Raw genomic sequence first — 16,926 nt, forward strand, 5'->3', positions numbered from 1 at the left:
ATGTTTATTGGTACTAATTTTCCACTGCACACCAATGCATACAGAATAGCAGTTCTTAACCTTAAATACACATTTCTGTGCCTGCCTAACTAGCAATCCAGCTAGGAACATGTGTGAGCATCTTCCTGACTCATGGTCTGAGTTAACAAACAAGGTAACTTAATTCCCTTATCCCATTTAAAAGAATGGCCTTGCAAGGTCTCCATCATCAAGGATATACTTAGGAGCCTGTTAAGGAAAAAGCTGAGCAGGATAATTAACTGAGTGGATCTTCCATTGGGCTGGACCAGGAGGCCTCATTTGGGCCCTTCCAGCACTCTTGGCTACCGTCGAAGCTGGGAGTGCAGCAGCAACTCCCCAGACAGGTCTGGTCACTGGGATAAAGTGTGGTGTGTTGCACTCAGGCAATTAGAAAACTTTGATTTTCTGAAATCCACATTTTGTTTGTTTTGTTGTTAAAGGAGCTTCATTTGTTTAGGTCCTTCCCTCAAAACCCAAAACCAACCAACCAATTTGGTTTGTGAGGGAAGTGTTCAGCATGTTCCGGCCAAGAGGTCCCATGTAATCATTTAAGATTGCAGGCTTCTTGTCCTCTTTCCTGGAGGTTCCTGACTCTCAGGAGATGCGAGGGTTCATGTTTCCCACCTGCTGGGGGTGCCAGGGCAAGGACAGAGTGTGTCTTGCTGCCCCAACTGATGCCAGGCTGCCCTGAGCCCCCTCCCTGTGCTGGGCAGCAGGGAGGCCATCCTTGACCAGCAGGCAGGATCTGATGGGCTGCTTGGTTGCGGACCACAGGCTGAGAGGCCAACCGTGAGCTGGGGAATCTAGTAGGGAATGAGTCTGTGCTGGAAACTCAAGCTGCAATTGGCTTTCTGGGAGGGCAGCAGCGGGCAGAGCACCCAGTCGGGGCTGAGGGAACCACACAGGTGATGGATCGGTGCCGCAAAGGCAGGCTGCAATTGGCCGCTTGGCCGGGGACAAAATTCCAAGCGGCCAATCGGGACGTGGGAGATCCAGTGTGCAGCGGGATCCTGCCCTGTATGGAGGCTGCGATTGGCTACCTGGCAGGGGAGCCACGGGCAGAGTGTCCAACCGGGCGGTGCGGGATCCTTCGGGAGAGGGCTGCGGGACAGGTGGAGGCGGCCGGGGGGCTGGGATCGCAGAGGGTGCGGGCCAAGGGGCGGCTGCGGGGCAGTGCGGTGCGGTGCGGTGCGGTGCCGGCCGGCTGCTAGGTGGAGCCCGCGTCCGCGCAACCCAGATCCGGGCCCTCGGCGCTCCCCCGCCCCTCGGCTCGCCGCCCGCCCGGCTCCGTGCGGCAGCCGCGCCGCGCCGGGGCTGGCGGTCTCCGCAGCGGGAGGAGGAGGAAGAGGAGGAAGGATCCAGGGTGTCTGCGGAGCGCGGGGGGCTGAGGACCACCCGCCTCCCTCTGCGCGGGCGCCTTTGTGTCCCCCAGCCCCGGCGGAGCAAGGGGCCGCGGGCAGGGGAGCGGATGCGAAGAGCGGCTGGTGCTGGAGGGGAGAGAGAGAAAGGGGGATGGTGGAAGATTTCTCTCCTTTTTTATTTTTTTTTTTGGTGGTCTCTTCGGCAGCGGCTGTTCTTCCCCAGCAGCAGCAGCAGCAGCGGCGGCAGCAGCGGCAGCAGCAGCACAGGCAATGACTCTGCCGCATCCGAATCGCCTGGCCGGTGTCGCCGGCTCTGGAGACATCACCTTGCTCTGAAGTTGCCCACCTGGAGGAGGTAAATCGGAGCGGGGCTTTCGTCCAGAGGGGTCGGCGACGGCGGGGAAGAGGCGGGAGCGATCGCCTCCCCCATACCCACACACTCTCGTCCTCCGGGAGGAAGCTTGTGTAGCAGAAGAACACGGCAAAAAAGGAAAGACTTTTACTTCTTTCTATTTTTTTATTTTTTTTTTTTAATTTTTCCTCGCTTGAGGGACGTCCGTGCTTCTCGTCCGGCCCCTTTTCCTCCTGGCTGGGGGCTTTGGTACTGTGGCCAGGTCTGCTTCCTACTCCCACCCCTGGTTTTAATGGCTGGATTGTGGCAGCAGCTCCCTGCTGCAGGTTGTTGAGGATCTGATGGGGACTCGCATCTCAGGAGCCGGAGGTGACTAAAGGTAACTAACCAGCGGATGGATGCTCAGCAGCCCTTGCCCGGCCCTCAGTGGCTCCCTTGCCCGCTTGCGTTGGGCTGAAGGGTGCCGGCCGCCCTGGGCGCACGCTTGGATTGAATTATGCTCTGATAAGGGTAGTTTGTCTTCACAGGGGCTGGATCCTCCAGGTAACGGGGAGCATCTCTCTGGGTCTGTGTGCTGGGAGACAGTGGAGACTAGGGGTGTGCGTCTTGTTTGGAAATGCCTTGTAGGCTCCGGGTTTGGCTGTGGGCAGCTAGGGTGGCAAAGGCAGCGAGGAGATGGAGGGGACCCGGTAGGTTTTGTTCTTGCTCTCTCTTGGATTTTTTTTTTTTTTTTTTTTTCTGTGAAAGGCACCACGTTGGACCGGGGGGTTTGCTGGTGTTACACTGAGGAATTCGTCAGTTTCATTATGTTTCCTCAATCTCCCCCCTTCCCCCGTCTTCATGCCCGCTCCTTCGTGGATCTGCGTTGCTGTATAGTCGCTGAAGGGTGCCTCGAGAAGCGCTTGCTTTCTTGGATATCAGGGGGCATGAGTTGGGGGGATGTTGCCGAATTGGGGGTGTGTGTTGGAGGCTGCCTGTGCATGGATGTGAGGGGCTAGGGTCGAGGTCTGAATCCGGCAGCCCCGGGTTACAGGTAGACACGGGGAGCTTCGGCTTGCCGTGCAGCCGGGGAGCGAAGCGTTCGCTGTAGGCAGGGATGTGCGGAGCTCCCCACCTCCTGCCCGTGAGGCTGCGTTTGCTGCCTCTTAGCAGTACCGGACTGGCGTTTGTTTTGAGCAAGGGCCGATATCTATAGCCGGAATTGCATTTTTAACGCCTCTTTCATTTAACCCTTTGTTTATTTGATCCCTTAATTATTTATTTGTGTTCCCCGTGCAATCATCTTTTCACCGCGTAACTTGGAGGTGCCGCTTGTAACGCTGATGGCGGGGAGAAACCATCAGCAGGAGAGCAGCAACCCTGTTTCCCAGTTTAAGGAGCCTACTTCCAGTGCCCGTTAGTGCTAATGAAGATGTAGCTACACTACCCCAGAGATGTGCCCTGGGTATTTGGGGGATTGTCTTCAAGGACTGAGTTTGATCAGCAGACTTGCATCCGGAGTTGTCCAGGGAAGTAACGCTGACCTCCAATACATTTAGTTGGGCTTTTTTCCTTACCCTTTCCCCTATAGACAAGCAGATGTGTAGTTTTGCTTGAGGGGTGGCAAAGTAGGAAAGGAGCCTCTCTTTCTCTCCCTTTCCTGATAGGCATGAGATTCTTCTCTGCGGTAGTTAAAACAACTCGTATTTTGGCCAACAGCAATGTATTGTTTCTGCTTGTCAACTGTGGAGTTCATTATCGTTTTAGCCAAAACAACCCATGTCTATTGTATTTACTTTCCTGTTTAGATCACTCCTTAGGAGTTATTGCCATTTCCACTCTCGCAGTTCTGGTTCCAGGCAGCCAGCTGCTTAGAGGGAGGCTGAGATGCTAGGGAAAAGGCGAAAATGCCATCTGTTTCTTGATACAAGGCAGAGAGGTAGTCTGCCGGCTGCAATTCCTCTCTGTATTATAGCACTCCTTATTCCAGAGCGTAGGATCAAAATTTTCGAAGCTGACCAAAAAGAAATCTTCCCTGGAGTTGAAAAGAAATAAATTCCATTTTCATTGTGGAATGCTGCCTCTTAAGAGCACAGTCAATGCTGCTTGCTTGGTATTGAGTAGTAGCATGTGCTTTGTGGAGCTCATTTATCATCATTTCCAGGGGTTTGCAATACGAACAGGCTTCTACTGTGCATTCATTAGGAAGAATTCTTCCATGGAGCTTTTCATGGGAGTAAACCAGGTGTTACAGGTTAAAATAGGCTGCTGTCAAAAAGTCTGCAGTCGTCACTTTTGATCCATGCCAATGCTGGGTGACAAAGTTCAGGTTAGGGCTCCGTGGTAAAGCTGTATTTTTTCCCTAAAGATTAAACTGCTCTGAGAGAACAGGAGTCAGTCTCCATTGTTGTAGTCGAGGCTGCTCCTGTTCCTGCTCTTTAAGAGTACTTCAAGAGTACTTTTTCCTTATTTAGGCTTGATTTACTATAAAGTGACTGCTGTCTTGTTACCTACTGGCAAAAATAAAGTGGATACAAATCTCTAGTGCGTTTATTTCCAAAAGGACTGAAGTTTCTATAAAACTACTCTTCACCTTTGAGTTCTGTATAATTTCTGTTATTGAATAAATATGTATTTTCCCTTTTTTTCTTGGGGTAGTTAGGAGAAGGTATGTTTAGTTTTCCATTGAATTCCAGAACAAGATAAATGACAGTGTAGATTGATGATAGTGAAAACATTGAGTGCTGTTTTGCAGGGCAGTGAGATTGTAATGGTATTTATTAAGTTGAGGCTGCTGAGTCCTCATGGAGATGTTTTTTGTGACAAGAGTGGGAGCTGGTGTTTCAGTTTCTTGGTGCCCTCCGGACATGAAGTACTTTATGTCTTAGCCTAGGATATTTGAATTTGTCCCTGTGCCCTGCTGGGTCCATCCCTCCACCCCCCTCCTTTGTTTGCTTGGCTGTGTATCCCCCAGGTTGGGATGCCATGGGGACCACATCCTTCCTCCCAGTCGGGGGTGATGTGCTCAGAGGTGCTCAGCTTGCCTGTCCAAGCACTGATTGCAGGAAAATCTTTTTTCCTCCTGAAACAGAAAGCAAATTGCCCAGTGTCTGCTGGTGCAAACATGGAGCTGGTGCTCCTTGCTGGCTGGGAGGGAAGTGTGAGCAGGTTTGTAGGTGAAAATGCAGGCATGCACATCCAGCCAGCTGACTGATGAGCCGGGTGTCTCAGCCCAGCGTTGCAGAGCTGTTGGAAAAATAAATAAATAGATATTTAGAGGCAGGTAGAGCAAATTATCAGCCAGGACTGAATAGGAATATGCATGACCTTTAGCTTTGGGCAGCACTCAGCTGGAGGGGCTGATGCTGCCATCAGGGTTTTCACATTCAGAGCATGAGTGGATGCATCATCAACACATTTATTCATGCACACGGGGGAGGGAAGTCTTTGTAAATGAAGAAATCCTAGGAATGGGTGATTTATTAATAATTTTAATACTAATAGTGTTGGGACTGGTGTAGATTGACTAGGAGGCAATTTAATGCGTGACACAGTATAAAGGATGTGTTAAAGATTGATGAAAGAGATGGAATTCAGGGACCAAGAATGGATCAAGGAAAAGCTAAAGCATGGAGGACAGGCATAAGGATTTCTATGCTTTAAATAAGTTCCTTTTATTTTTTCCTGTTGTAATTATATTACTTGGTGATTGTGGAAACAGCTGAATGCTGCAATTGGAGTGATTTTGATAAAGATTTTTATTCCCTAGAGACTTCTGCATATCACAAGAGGTTTGTAAGAACAACTCAAAAATTAATTTTTTTTGGACTGGTGATCATCTGAGAGATAGACATCACAATATTGATGGGTTGCTGAGGACAGTACTGAAACATCAAGACAGCCTTGCAAAATAAAGAAGGTTTTGTCTGCCCCTTCTGATGGGCTGCTTATTGGGGTAGGATGTACTCGTGAGCATCGACATGCTGGAGAGATGTTTATGGACGCCTGTTTCTTCCCTGCTGGTCCTTTTCTCATTCAGTAGATGCCCTCCTGCTGGGATGGGAACATGAAAAATGCACCATTATGCCAAATTATGAGTGTATGTCCACACTTCAGTCTCTGCTATGTCTTCAGGCAGTGCTGTCAGTTGCAGGATGGAGAGCTAGAAATGGTCATTTGCAGGAGTTCAGTATGCACTGGTGTATTTGTAGGAATGTAACTGTCCCAGTAAGGGGGTGTGATGTGCTAGCCTCTGGCTGCCTCATCTCCTGGGGTCATGCCTGCCTTGCCAAATATTTGTCACGATACTCACCAGCATTTAATGTGAGGCTCTTTAATCCCTGCTTGGGATGCATGTGAGTATGTCCTGTTCCTGTAGGTGTTGAGATGCTCCAGCACTCCCTGATCTCGTCCTTGTGCTTAGTGGCATTGGAAGCTCCCAGAGCAGGCTGGTGAAGTAGAAGCAGAACTTTGCTTTTAAGCATCTACTTCTAATTCTTGCCTACTTTAATGGCAAGGAAACCACCTCCTACTCAAATCTGTGATGTGATTCTATCTAGGACGTTATCTCATTGCCTGTTTTTGGCCTCCAGGTTTGCAGTGTAATGCTTGCTTTACGTTCCTCACTAGATAATCTCTACAGTGCACTCTGAAATTCTTGTCTGCAAGCTAAGTGTTCATTTTTAAGACAACTTCTCTAAAGACACCTTGGCACTGCAGCTTCTACTTCAGCAATCTTCTCAGAGAGCCTTCTGATTTTGCCTCTAAGGCAGATGCTTTTAGCAGTCATTGCACCAAGTATCTGTAACTATAGCAAGGTAACTAGTCTTTTCAGGCAGTGGAAACATCATTTTAATAGTGTTGTGGATCACAGTTTTACTTACTAAGTGGTGCTGAGTGCGGGATTTTTCCAGCCTGCCTGAAACTTCGGTTTTCCTCTGTCTGAGTCTTTTTTTTTCCCTTCCCTTTTTGAACTTTTCATCTCTACTTCTTCAGGCCTACTCCCGTCTGAGGGAGGTACTGCTGCATCTGTGATGGGAACTCCCACTGTAGTCAGTGGAGCACTTCTCTTGGCTTCCCTGTGAAGGGAAGATGCTCAAGAATCTCACATGTGGTATCATCTGAAGAGAAGCTCCAGAATCTCAGATGAGATATCTTTTCAAAAACATTCCACTGCTTCAGCATCAAGTTTCTAGTAATTGTTTTGTAACATCTTTGCCAGAGGTGGCATTTCAGGCCAAACAAAGCAATGAACACAGAGGAAGAGTAGAAATTTGTGTACATTTCTAAAATGTGTTTGTGAAAACAGTCCAGAATTAAAATCAAGACACTTTTGTTTGAGGCTTGACAGCTTTCAGTTTCAAGGGTCATGAAATAGACACCATTCTGAAGAAAGCAAAGAGGAGTTTGGCAGCTGTCCCAGTTAGGCAATATGAAATTGTAGATTTTGTTTAAATGCCTAAGAGCAATAAACCTTTACAGAGCATCCATTGGTGCTCACTCTGCCAGGATTTCTGAAAATTATTTTTTAAAGCACGTTGGTCAACATGTGAGTAATTACACAGGAATTATTTCAGTGGCTACAAACCTAATGCTTCAGAAGCCTGTAGCACAACTCCAATTCATTACAGTGGGTACCTGTCAGGAAACAGCTTTGAAATATTATGCACAGTGTTTTGAGTAGTTTAGATTATAGCTTTGCTACTATTAATTGTAAGAGCTTTACTGATTTGATTGCAGTTGCATTGATTTATATCAGGTAAAGTCATTGATTTTGAACTTTGGAATGGAGCTATGCGTTTCTGAAACTTAGAACAAAGTGTCATAAATACAAAGGACCAACACGAGTGTTTTCTTACAGCAATGCAAAGTTAAAATTAAATTAAATAGGACTCCCTGTGCTTCTGTAGAAGTGTTACTTAAAATTTAGTCATGAATTGCCCTGCTGCAAAGTCCTGCTCGAAGGTGCCAGCACTGCAGTGTTGTTTTGAAGGGAGGTCTAGTCTAAACCTGGCCCCTTTGGGTAAGACTCTTAGTGGTTTCATACCAAGGGCAAGTAATTAGTTTGTGAGAGTCACTGCACACAATATATATGAGTTTTTACAGTAAGTCCCTTTGCCACTCCCTAGAAACCAAGAATCTGCTTACAGAGGTGAGGCCACTGCATCAATGAACACTGTTTAAAGTTCGGGGAATAGGAACCTTCTGACTAATGCAGTTTTAGAACATCTGTTTATCATGGGCAGACACATAGATAGACATATAAATACCATGATTTGGGGAACAGACCCAGTTCTGAATGTTCTTGTCAAACTTTGGGAAATGAAACAGAATTTTGGCTTTAGGTGAAATCTGAGAATTGCACCTATACCCAAAACATATGTACCACATGTGTATGTCCGTGTGTGTGCATACACAGGTTTTGTTTGGGAAACAATGGTGCTGATGCATAGAGTTGTTTGTTTGGGTTTTTTTAAATTGTCTTGCTGTAAGGACTCTCCTTATTTATTTTCTAGTTGTTTTTTGGTAGGTACAGTAATGGACAATAACTTGTGCATGGGCCTGCGGTTGTAAAAATTTAACTGAGTTGCTTGGTTAATAGTCCACCACCAAAATAGAACAACCACATTTTCAGAGGTGTTGAGCAACCACATGTTTTATCAGAGTCAGTTCTGGTCCTTGTGTATTTGTTGTAGCAGGCTTTTTCCATTCTGAAGTTGCTGATCCCAAACCTGCCTTAATGAGATTTTTTTTTCATTGCCCTCAGAGTGAGGAAGAGAATCTTCAGTGTGTTGCAGGAGTGCTGTTTGCAGCATACTTGGGAAAGTCAACATTTTCCTTCAAGCAAAAAGTAAGAGGCATGTTAGCTACAAGTGTGCTGCCTAGCTTTGGGCAGGCCTAGGTTAGATGGGGAGTTTAGCTCAGAAGAGCCCAGCACTGGGAGCTTCTGAGCTGTTAACTTTTTTTTCAGTGCTAAAGCCGGTGTGTTGTGTTGGAGGACACCGGGAGACGAGGGAGGCCCTAAGCAGAAGCAGTGCTCCTGTTCTGTTTGATCTGTGGGTCTCTGTTTAGGAGCCCTGCAGAGGCACTGCCCTGCCTTGCTCTTCAGTGTCGCAAACCAGCCTTGACTTAAACCCGTGAGAATTGGGGAGGGACCCAAGCCCAGTTTTTGATGTTCTGCATGGGTGGGTACCTTGAATACTCAAATGCATTCCTGTGACAGCTAACCCTGTAAGGACATTTTCAGGAGCTCTCTGGATTTTTTTTTCTCTTTTTTCTCCCTTCCTTTTCCCCCATAGTTTTATTTTATTTGTTTATTTATTTATTTTATTTATTCTGTTCCAAAGACTCCTGAAGGAAAGGAAAAAAAGCACCCTTTGTAGCTGTCTTTTTGAATACATCTCACTGATGGAGACAGTTGAGAATTTCAGGGATCATGTTAACTCCTTTTCTTTTGCTTTTCCCTTGCATGTGTGCGTTATTGACTGAAACATTGTGATTTCAAACTTGTGCAAATTCCCACCACTCGCTTCAAAGGGTACAGGTTTTTGTTGTTTGGGTGTTTTTATTTCAGCAAGATGTATGTTGTGGAGTTTTTTACCCATATGTGCTGTGTAATGTGAATCCTTATTTACCACTTCTGTTGCTGCGTTCTTTTGCATTTTTGGTTTGGTTTTTTTTGGGGGGGTTTGGGTTTGTTTGTTTGGTTGGTTTTTTGTCTCCCTCCTTTTTTTCCCCTGCATTTACAAAGGATTTTGGGATTCTATCCTGAATGATTTTTTAATGTGAAGTCTATCTGGAGGTACACAGTGCTGATCTGTAATCCTGTAGTAGATGGCTTATCTGGAGTATCCAGAGAACAGCCGTTCCTCTTTCCAGCAGACCACAGATTTCTGTATTGGACATTGTTTCTCAGCTAAAGCTTGTTCGAACTCTGTGTGTAATCTAAAATGTCATTCCTTTGGATTTTGGATATTGCAATCACAGGCTGTAATAGTTGGGAAATTTGATGTATCTATCCCACTTCCTTCCGAGGGAAATTATGATGTGACTACTGCACTTGCAATTCCCACAGCACAGACTTCTTCAAGAAAATGTCATTTTGGATTATCTTTAATGGATGCAGGTGTGTGGAATGTCTGTGTGTCTTTTTTTTTTTTTTAGAAGAATGTAATGTTACAATTGCTGCTTTATTTGGTACAACTCCAAAATGACATATACCTCTTTGAGTAAAATTCTTCCTGATAGGTATTTGAAATATAGCAATTATGCTGCATAGAGGGATAACTTGTGACCTTCTGACAAGGGATCCACAATTACAATCATAATGCACTTTATAGATCTCCTTAAGTAGGTCACCAGTTTGCAATGAGTCTTTCTAAAGTCTGTGCAAGGCCTTTCAGTTGCAGGAGTGGGGAGCCTTGTTCTGTACAGCATCACTGATATTCAAAAGGGAGGCTGAAAACACTGAATCACAGGATGGATGAGGTTGGAAGTGACCACACTAGGTCATCTGCTCTAACCTCCCTACTGATGCAGGATCAATCCTAGAGTGCATTGCATAGGTTTGCATCCAGACTGTCCTTGAATATCTTCAGTCAGGGAGGCTCAGAATCTTTTTTGGGCAATCTGTTCCAGTCTTCGGTCACCTACACAGTAAAAAAAGTTCTTCCTCATGGTCAGGTGGAACTTCCTGTGCCTCAGTTTCTGCCTGTTGTGTGCCTCTTGTCCTTTTGCTTGACATCACCAAGAAGAGCCGAGCTCCGTCCTCTTGACACCTCCCTTCAGATACTCAAAGGTATTGATGAGATCCCTTCTCAGTCATCTCTTTAGGACTGAACAGGCCCAGCTTTCTTAGCCTGTTACTTATATCTCAGTATGAGAAGCAGAGTCATGGAATCATAGAAGAGTTTGGGTTGGAAGGGACCTTAATGATCATCTCGTTCCAAACCCCTTCCATGCAGGGATACCTTCCAACTGGACCACGTTGATCAATGCCTCATCCAGCCTGGCCTTGAACACTCATTGCCTGGGCATCTACAACCTCTCTGGGCAAACCTGTGCCTGTGTCTCACCACCCTCACAGGAAAGAATTTCTTCCATAAATGCTCCAGTCCCTTAATGCTCTAGGCTCCTCATCATCTTTCTTGGCCTCCACTGGACTCCCTCCAGGAGGTCCATACTTTTTGTCAGAGGAGCCCAGCACTGGACACAGCGTTCCAGGTGAGGCCTTACAAAGGCTGAGTAGGGGGGTGGAATCACCTCCCTTGACCTGCTCTTCCTAGTGAACCCCAGGGTACCATGGGCCTGCTTGGCCACAAGACATGGACAACTGGCTGGCTCATGGACAGCTTGTTGTCCACCAGGACCTCCAGGTCCTTCTTCATGGAGCGCTTCCTGGCAGGTCAGCCCCTGTGCTGGTGTGTGGGCTATGCCACCTCAGGTGTAGGACCCTGCATTTCCCTTTGCTGGTTTTCAGGTGATTTCTGCTGAAGGGCTGCACATCTCTCTGGGGAATCAGCCACTCCTCCCTGCTTTGTGTCATCACTGAACTTGCTGAGGGGCCATCTGCATCTTTGTCCAAGTCACTGATTAACCGGGCCCGGTATTGAACCGTGGGGGACAGCACCAGTGACAGGCCTCCAGATGAACCCTGTGCAGTGACTCTGTCCTTCTGGGACCTGCTGTTCAGCCACTTCTCAATCCACCTCACTGTACCCTCATCCTTTCCAGACTTGCTGAACTTGCCTGTGAGGATGTTGTGGGAGATAGTGTCTAAAGCCTTGCTGAAGTCAAGGAAGACAATATCCACTGCAACAAGGGAATGATTCCTATGTTAGCAACCTTATTTTGGTGAGAAATACAGGCACACATCACTGAGCACATGAGGATATTCCCAACTGAGCAGCCCTGTGTTTGCAGTGGAGCTGAGACCTTGGGTGAAACTCAAGATGTTTGAAACATGAAGAAAGATGTTTGCCAATAGACTCAAGCAGTTGTTTATGCCAGCCTAAGCTAAGCTGCAATTTTCCTGTTCAAGGGGAGAATCTGGACCTCCACAGTGTCTGCAGGGATGTTTTTGACAGAAAATGTGATATGGTGTGGAATATATCTCAGAGCTGCCTCACTGTCTTAAGATTTGGCAGCAGCAGCAGATGGGGGGTTGTCTTCTCCAATGCCTTTATGCTTGGTTGCTCCCTCATCCCGAGGAAGCAAAGGGCAGCCCAGCATAACCTATGAGCCAGGCTGTAAGGGTGAGGATGCCAGCTTTTGTTTGACCCTTTTCAAGCTGCAGGCTTGAGCACAGCAAGAGTCCACAGTTATCCCAAGTTCATGTAATTTTGGGGCAAAGCCTGTTTCAGCAGTCGTCATTGTGGTAAAGCTGATTTCTTAATTGCGTAAAGAAGTAATTAGTAATAAACAGAGTAACAGACAAGCTAGTGAAGAATACCGTTTAAGTCTGGTCTGTAGTAATACAGATGTATTTTGCAGTAGTAGTAACAACATAGTGGATTTTTGAGCTGGTTCCTCTCACAACTACAATAAAATGAAGGGCAAAGTGTATTTTGGCCTAGGGATGCCAAGTCCACTCAGTTTCTAACTCAAAATAGGTCTGTGCTGTACTGCAGTAGAAGCTATAGCTAAACATCAAGCAGATAATCACAATTTTTTTTTCTCCTATAAATTACTTTTAATGTCATAGACATTTGTGTGGATGATTGCTTGTTGACCACAAAGATGTGGTTTTTGTTTCTTTCATTTGCGTCCTCTATTGAATTAGCAGAGTTATGCAGTTTTGTCTGTTGTACTTGGGTGGGATGCTGCAGTGATTTAATTTAAAATGAAAGAGAGATGTCTTCATTGTAGGCAAAACCATGGCTAAGTGGTGAGAGTAAGCAGGTTTTCCATTACCAGAAGCCCTAATTAGAAGAAATCCCATGTACGGTTGACCTTGACTATTGAGACAACCCTCAAAGAAGAAAGAGCACTAAAAATTAGTATGCTGCCAGTGCTGCACTTTTATTATTTGATGTTATTAAGCAAACTCGGTGTGTATTTCTTTTTTGAAGCGTTTGATTAAATGTGTGATCTTATCTTGGTGAAATGGCTTGCTGGGCTGCAGACAGTGGTGTTCAGAAATGAAATTTGTTTAGAGCCTCTGAACAGACATTTATTCAATGAGACCTTTCTTGAATAATAGATGTAACAGTGAGACAGCTGTGCAACGTATTCTGGGGTTGGACTTTTTTTTTTTGTGTAGGGTTTTGCAATGTGATTGGGGGGAGAAGATAGCACAAGAGCACAGGTGTGAGAATAGGATGCAGGGAAATTATCATATGTTGCGGATTCAGGCCCTAGTTCTGCTGAGAATTATTTTCATATCAAGATTTACACACTTCAGGACTTCCCTGTTGGCATATGGTTTGGCATATCAAGTGATACACATATATATATCTAGCTCTGTATCAGTAATCTTATCCTTTAGCTAGAGCTTTTAGATGCTTAAATTTTGTAGAAGTAAAAAATCAAAACACACAAATCCCCAAACAGGGATTTAACTCCTGTGGTCAGTGCTGATGTAGTTGATGGTAGCTGACTCCTGTCATCAGTGTTGATGCCCTTAAGCAGTCCTATGTTTTATGATAATTGCAAATCAGTGAGATGAAGGGAGACTTCGCCACAGGATGTTTAACCTCTTGTATTGTGTCCAACAAGGAGAAGATGTGAAATATTCTTGTCTTGTTTTTATCATCAGTGTGCTGGTTTTGGCTGGGCTAGAGTTAATATTTTCACAGTAGTTGTTATGGGGCTGTGTTTGGGATTTGTGCTGGAAACCTTGTCAATAATTCCAGGGTATTTTGGTCACTGCTGAGCAGCTCTTGCTCAGCATCAAGGCCTCTTCTGCCTCTCACAATGCCCCACCAGTGGGGAGGCTGGGAGTGCACAAGGAGCTGGGAGGGGAACACAGCCAGGACAGCTGATCCCAGCTGACCCAAGGGATATTTCATCCCATATGGCATCATGCTCAGCATTTAGAGCTGGGGGAAGATGAAGAAGTGGAAGACATTTGTAGTGGTGACAATTTGTCTTCCCAAGTAACCACTGTGTGCAATGGAGCGCTGCTTACCTGGGGTATGGAAAGTGGTGGATAAATTCCTTGTTTTGCTCTGCTTGCCTGCACAGCTTTTCCTTTACCTATTAAACTGCCCTTATCTCAGCCCAGGGGTGTTCTCACTTTTAGTGTGAACCATTTGGTTGTGGGGAGCAAGTGAGCAGCTGTGTAGGGCTTGGTTGCCAGCTGGGCTTAAACCATGACAATTGAGAGCACAATGCTTTTTTATTGGGCACAGCTACTGTGGGAACCCTTCTCCAGGGGAAAAAATATTCCACAGGAGCTTTCAATTTTGAAACATTATCGAACATAGAGTGGTATATATCTGTTTTTCCAACAAAACAGTCGACTTCATTGTTGTTTTCCATACAACTCACTGGGATAAAAATTCATTGAATGTGTGAACTGCACAGGTTTTTCAGGTGCTGACACACAGCTACATGACTTGCTTTTCCCAATATGAGGCTGAGAGCATGAGTACCTGGAAGTATATAATTTTCAACTTTCTTTTTCAGCCTGTGGTGATCTTTGAAGGTTGGATGTGTGAGTTTTCTGAGTGACTTAGCCTTTCCCTGCAAAAGAAGGAGGAATTCCACATTTAAAGGAAGAGTCCCAGAGTGCCTCTGCTGCAAAACTGGGTTTTGATCAATCCCGGTCTGCCCCACTGCTTCCCTGCATTGTAGACCAGCTGTCTTTACATCAGGTTAGATGGTGATTAAGTGATTCCTCCTTCTTGCGGTAAACCCAAAGCCCAGAACTCTTTACAGGAGTTTAGAGAAGATATGACCTCCATGCCTTTATGGTATCTTGAGGTGCCAACTTAGGAGGCCTCCAGTGTTTGGTGCTCCAGCTGCTTACCTTGCCTGGTCTTTGGTTGAGGGGATTGTTTTTCCTAGGAGCTGGACAGCTCTCAGTACTTTCTAATAACTTAGAATTATGCATATATTTTTTCTGCCCTAGTGCACAGCTAATCCCACCAGATGCCAAATGCAGATTTGTGAGGCTGGGTGTGAAGTACAGGAATTCATGTGTCTGTGAGCCCTGCATATTTTGCCATGATGTTTGCCTGAGCTTCAGGGATAGTTTCTCCTTGCGAGGTGATTTGTGTATATGGTACACTGAGGAGGAATCTGGCCTGTAAGCATGTAGCTGACCATCATATTTTAAGGGGCTCTTCCATACATCTGCAGCTGGATATGAGTTGTCTTTTTAGCAGAGACTGCAAGTCCAGAGCCATTGGTCAAAGACCAGCAAACTTGATCCTTTTTGAGCATCCTAGATGGTGTCCCCAGGGCTGGCTTGGTGCTGAGGGTAGTGAAACTGCCTGCCATGAAATTATTGTCCTGGGATGGTGGCAGACAAAGAGCAAGGGTAAGAGCAAGGAGAGCCAGGTTTGTAACCATTTTACTGGTTGCACGACGATGTTCTTGGCTCTGGTTGGAGCTCAGTGAGGTGCTCAGACAGGCCTTGTTTCATCTGGGTCCCTGTGTGGAAGCTAGGTTATAATCCAGCCTTAAAAAAATCACAAACATTCTATAATGGTCCTTTATGGAGATGAAATTTACATATGAAAGCACAGCCTGCTGCAAAAGTAAGGTCCCATTATGTTTTCCTTAAGCTAGAAGTCAGACAGGAAAGGGAAGATGGAAAATTCACTGGACTGAAGTCTACTTGACATCTGCTCTTCTATAGAGCTAACTTGGTCCAAGTAACTCCATGTGTATCTGTTCCTGAGCTGAGTCTGATAATTTGTTTCTGAATTAGGAATGACATCTTGTTGTGATATTTAATTTTTTTGTTCTTTTTTATGTAAGTGCTGCAGAGCTATAGCATTTCCCCTAATTTTGAACTTTCAGTGGGACTCTAAAATGAGCCAAAAAATCCACCACCAATACATTTCTTGGGTGGCTTTTTAAAAAAGGGAGGTGGCATTCTTTACTAGCATTTTGTTCCTCCTAAAGCTGAGGTATTTTTTAAAATGAAAATAAAAATTGCTGTCCACGTGTGCTGGGTTTGCTGGTTGTGTTGGTGCATATTGTGAAAACACCAGTGATGCTTCCATCCTGAGGGATATGGTGGCCCCTAGCAAAGGTAGATGGGAGCAGGAAGTATTTTATAGTCCCTTTTTTCTGTCTGGAAGTTACCTGTGCAGAACTTGAGGACTTTGTACAGTTGTGTGGGCTATGAGACTGAAGATCCCAGATTTGCCAGCACTCTCAATGGCAAAACCCAATGCTAGGCAAATCCCACAAGGAAGGGAAAGTTCCTCCTTAGTGCTCAAGGGAACTCCCTTTGCCAGAGTTACAAAACTTAGGAGGGGGGGATAGTGCCCATGTTGGAGGCAGAACAAGGTGTCCAGTTGCAGTGCATACTAATTATTGCAATTGGTGGCATTTCTTGCTTTTTACTCCTGTTGAATTTTTGCCTAACACGGCTAATTTGTGTTAGGGAGTAAGGGACTAATGACAGCCATACAGTTAAACCTGTGTGTGTGCAATAATAAGGTTCAGAGGTTGCTGTGTAATTATGTTAAGTTTCCAGCCTCCTTGCTAATTTTCTGTTGATTGAGGGAGAAAGGAGGATCCTTTTGTGTCCTGGCAAAGTGTCTTCCCTTCCAGCAAAGCAGGGGCTGATTCCTGGCTACTCCAGCTTTTTCCCAGCTGCATGCCAACTCCATTTTCTTTAGTTTCTCCACTTTCATTTCCAGACTCATTATGTCCGGCATCCAGGGTATGTAAAGATGATCAATATGTATCTACTGTTGCTATTGTAACAAGGAGCAATTATTTAAATTAATCAAGAGGACATTGTTCATGAGCAGGATGAGATAAAATAATAGCAGGAGCAAGGCTTTGTTCAGTGCAGGTCTGTGGTCTCAGTATCAAGATTTCAGCTGCTGGCAAGACACTTCATCATCTGGGAAGACCTGCTGGGAGCCACAGATAAATCACGATGTGAAATCTTGATGTAGCCTTGCAATGTTTGCCCTTTAGTGTTCAGTTCTAGGTGCTGGTGTCATATCATGGCAAAAATGATTATCAGCATGTGCCGATGGAGGTGGATGAGCAGACAGCGTTGTGGTTGCCTCCATTTTCTGGGTG

General features: G+C 45.6%; 1 protein-coding gene across 14 annotated transcripts in view; it reads left to right on the forward strand.

The window, feature by feature from the left end:
* Nucleotides 1-1,991: 1,991 nt before the first annotated feature.
* The window catches only part of ADGRL3 (adhesion G protein-coupled receptor L3), a 490,192-nt gene continuing 475,257 nt past the window's right edge, over nt 1,992-16,926 (forward strand). For 13 of the 14 annotated variants that reach the window (XM_039710508.1, XM_039710495.1, XM_039710502.1 and 10 more), the window contains exon 1: nt 1,992-2,113. The gene's annotated coding sequence lies outside the window, so the exon portion shown is untranslated. Of the gene's footprint in view, nt 2,114-2,174; nt 2,278-16,926 lie in introns of those variants that run through there. The other variant, XM_039710496.1, reaches the window with a different exon arrangement.

This window comes from Passer montanus, unplaced genomic scaffold, assembly GCF_014805655.1.
Source record: "Passer montanus isolate IOZ18808 unplaced genomic scaffold, ASM1480565v1 scaffold23, whole genome shotgun sequence".
NCBI lineage: Eukaryota > Metazoa > Chordata > Aves > Passeriformes > Passeridae > Passer > Passer montanus.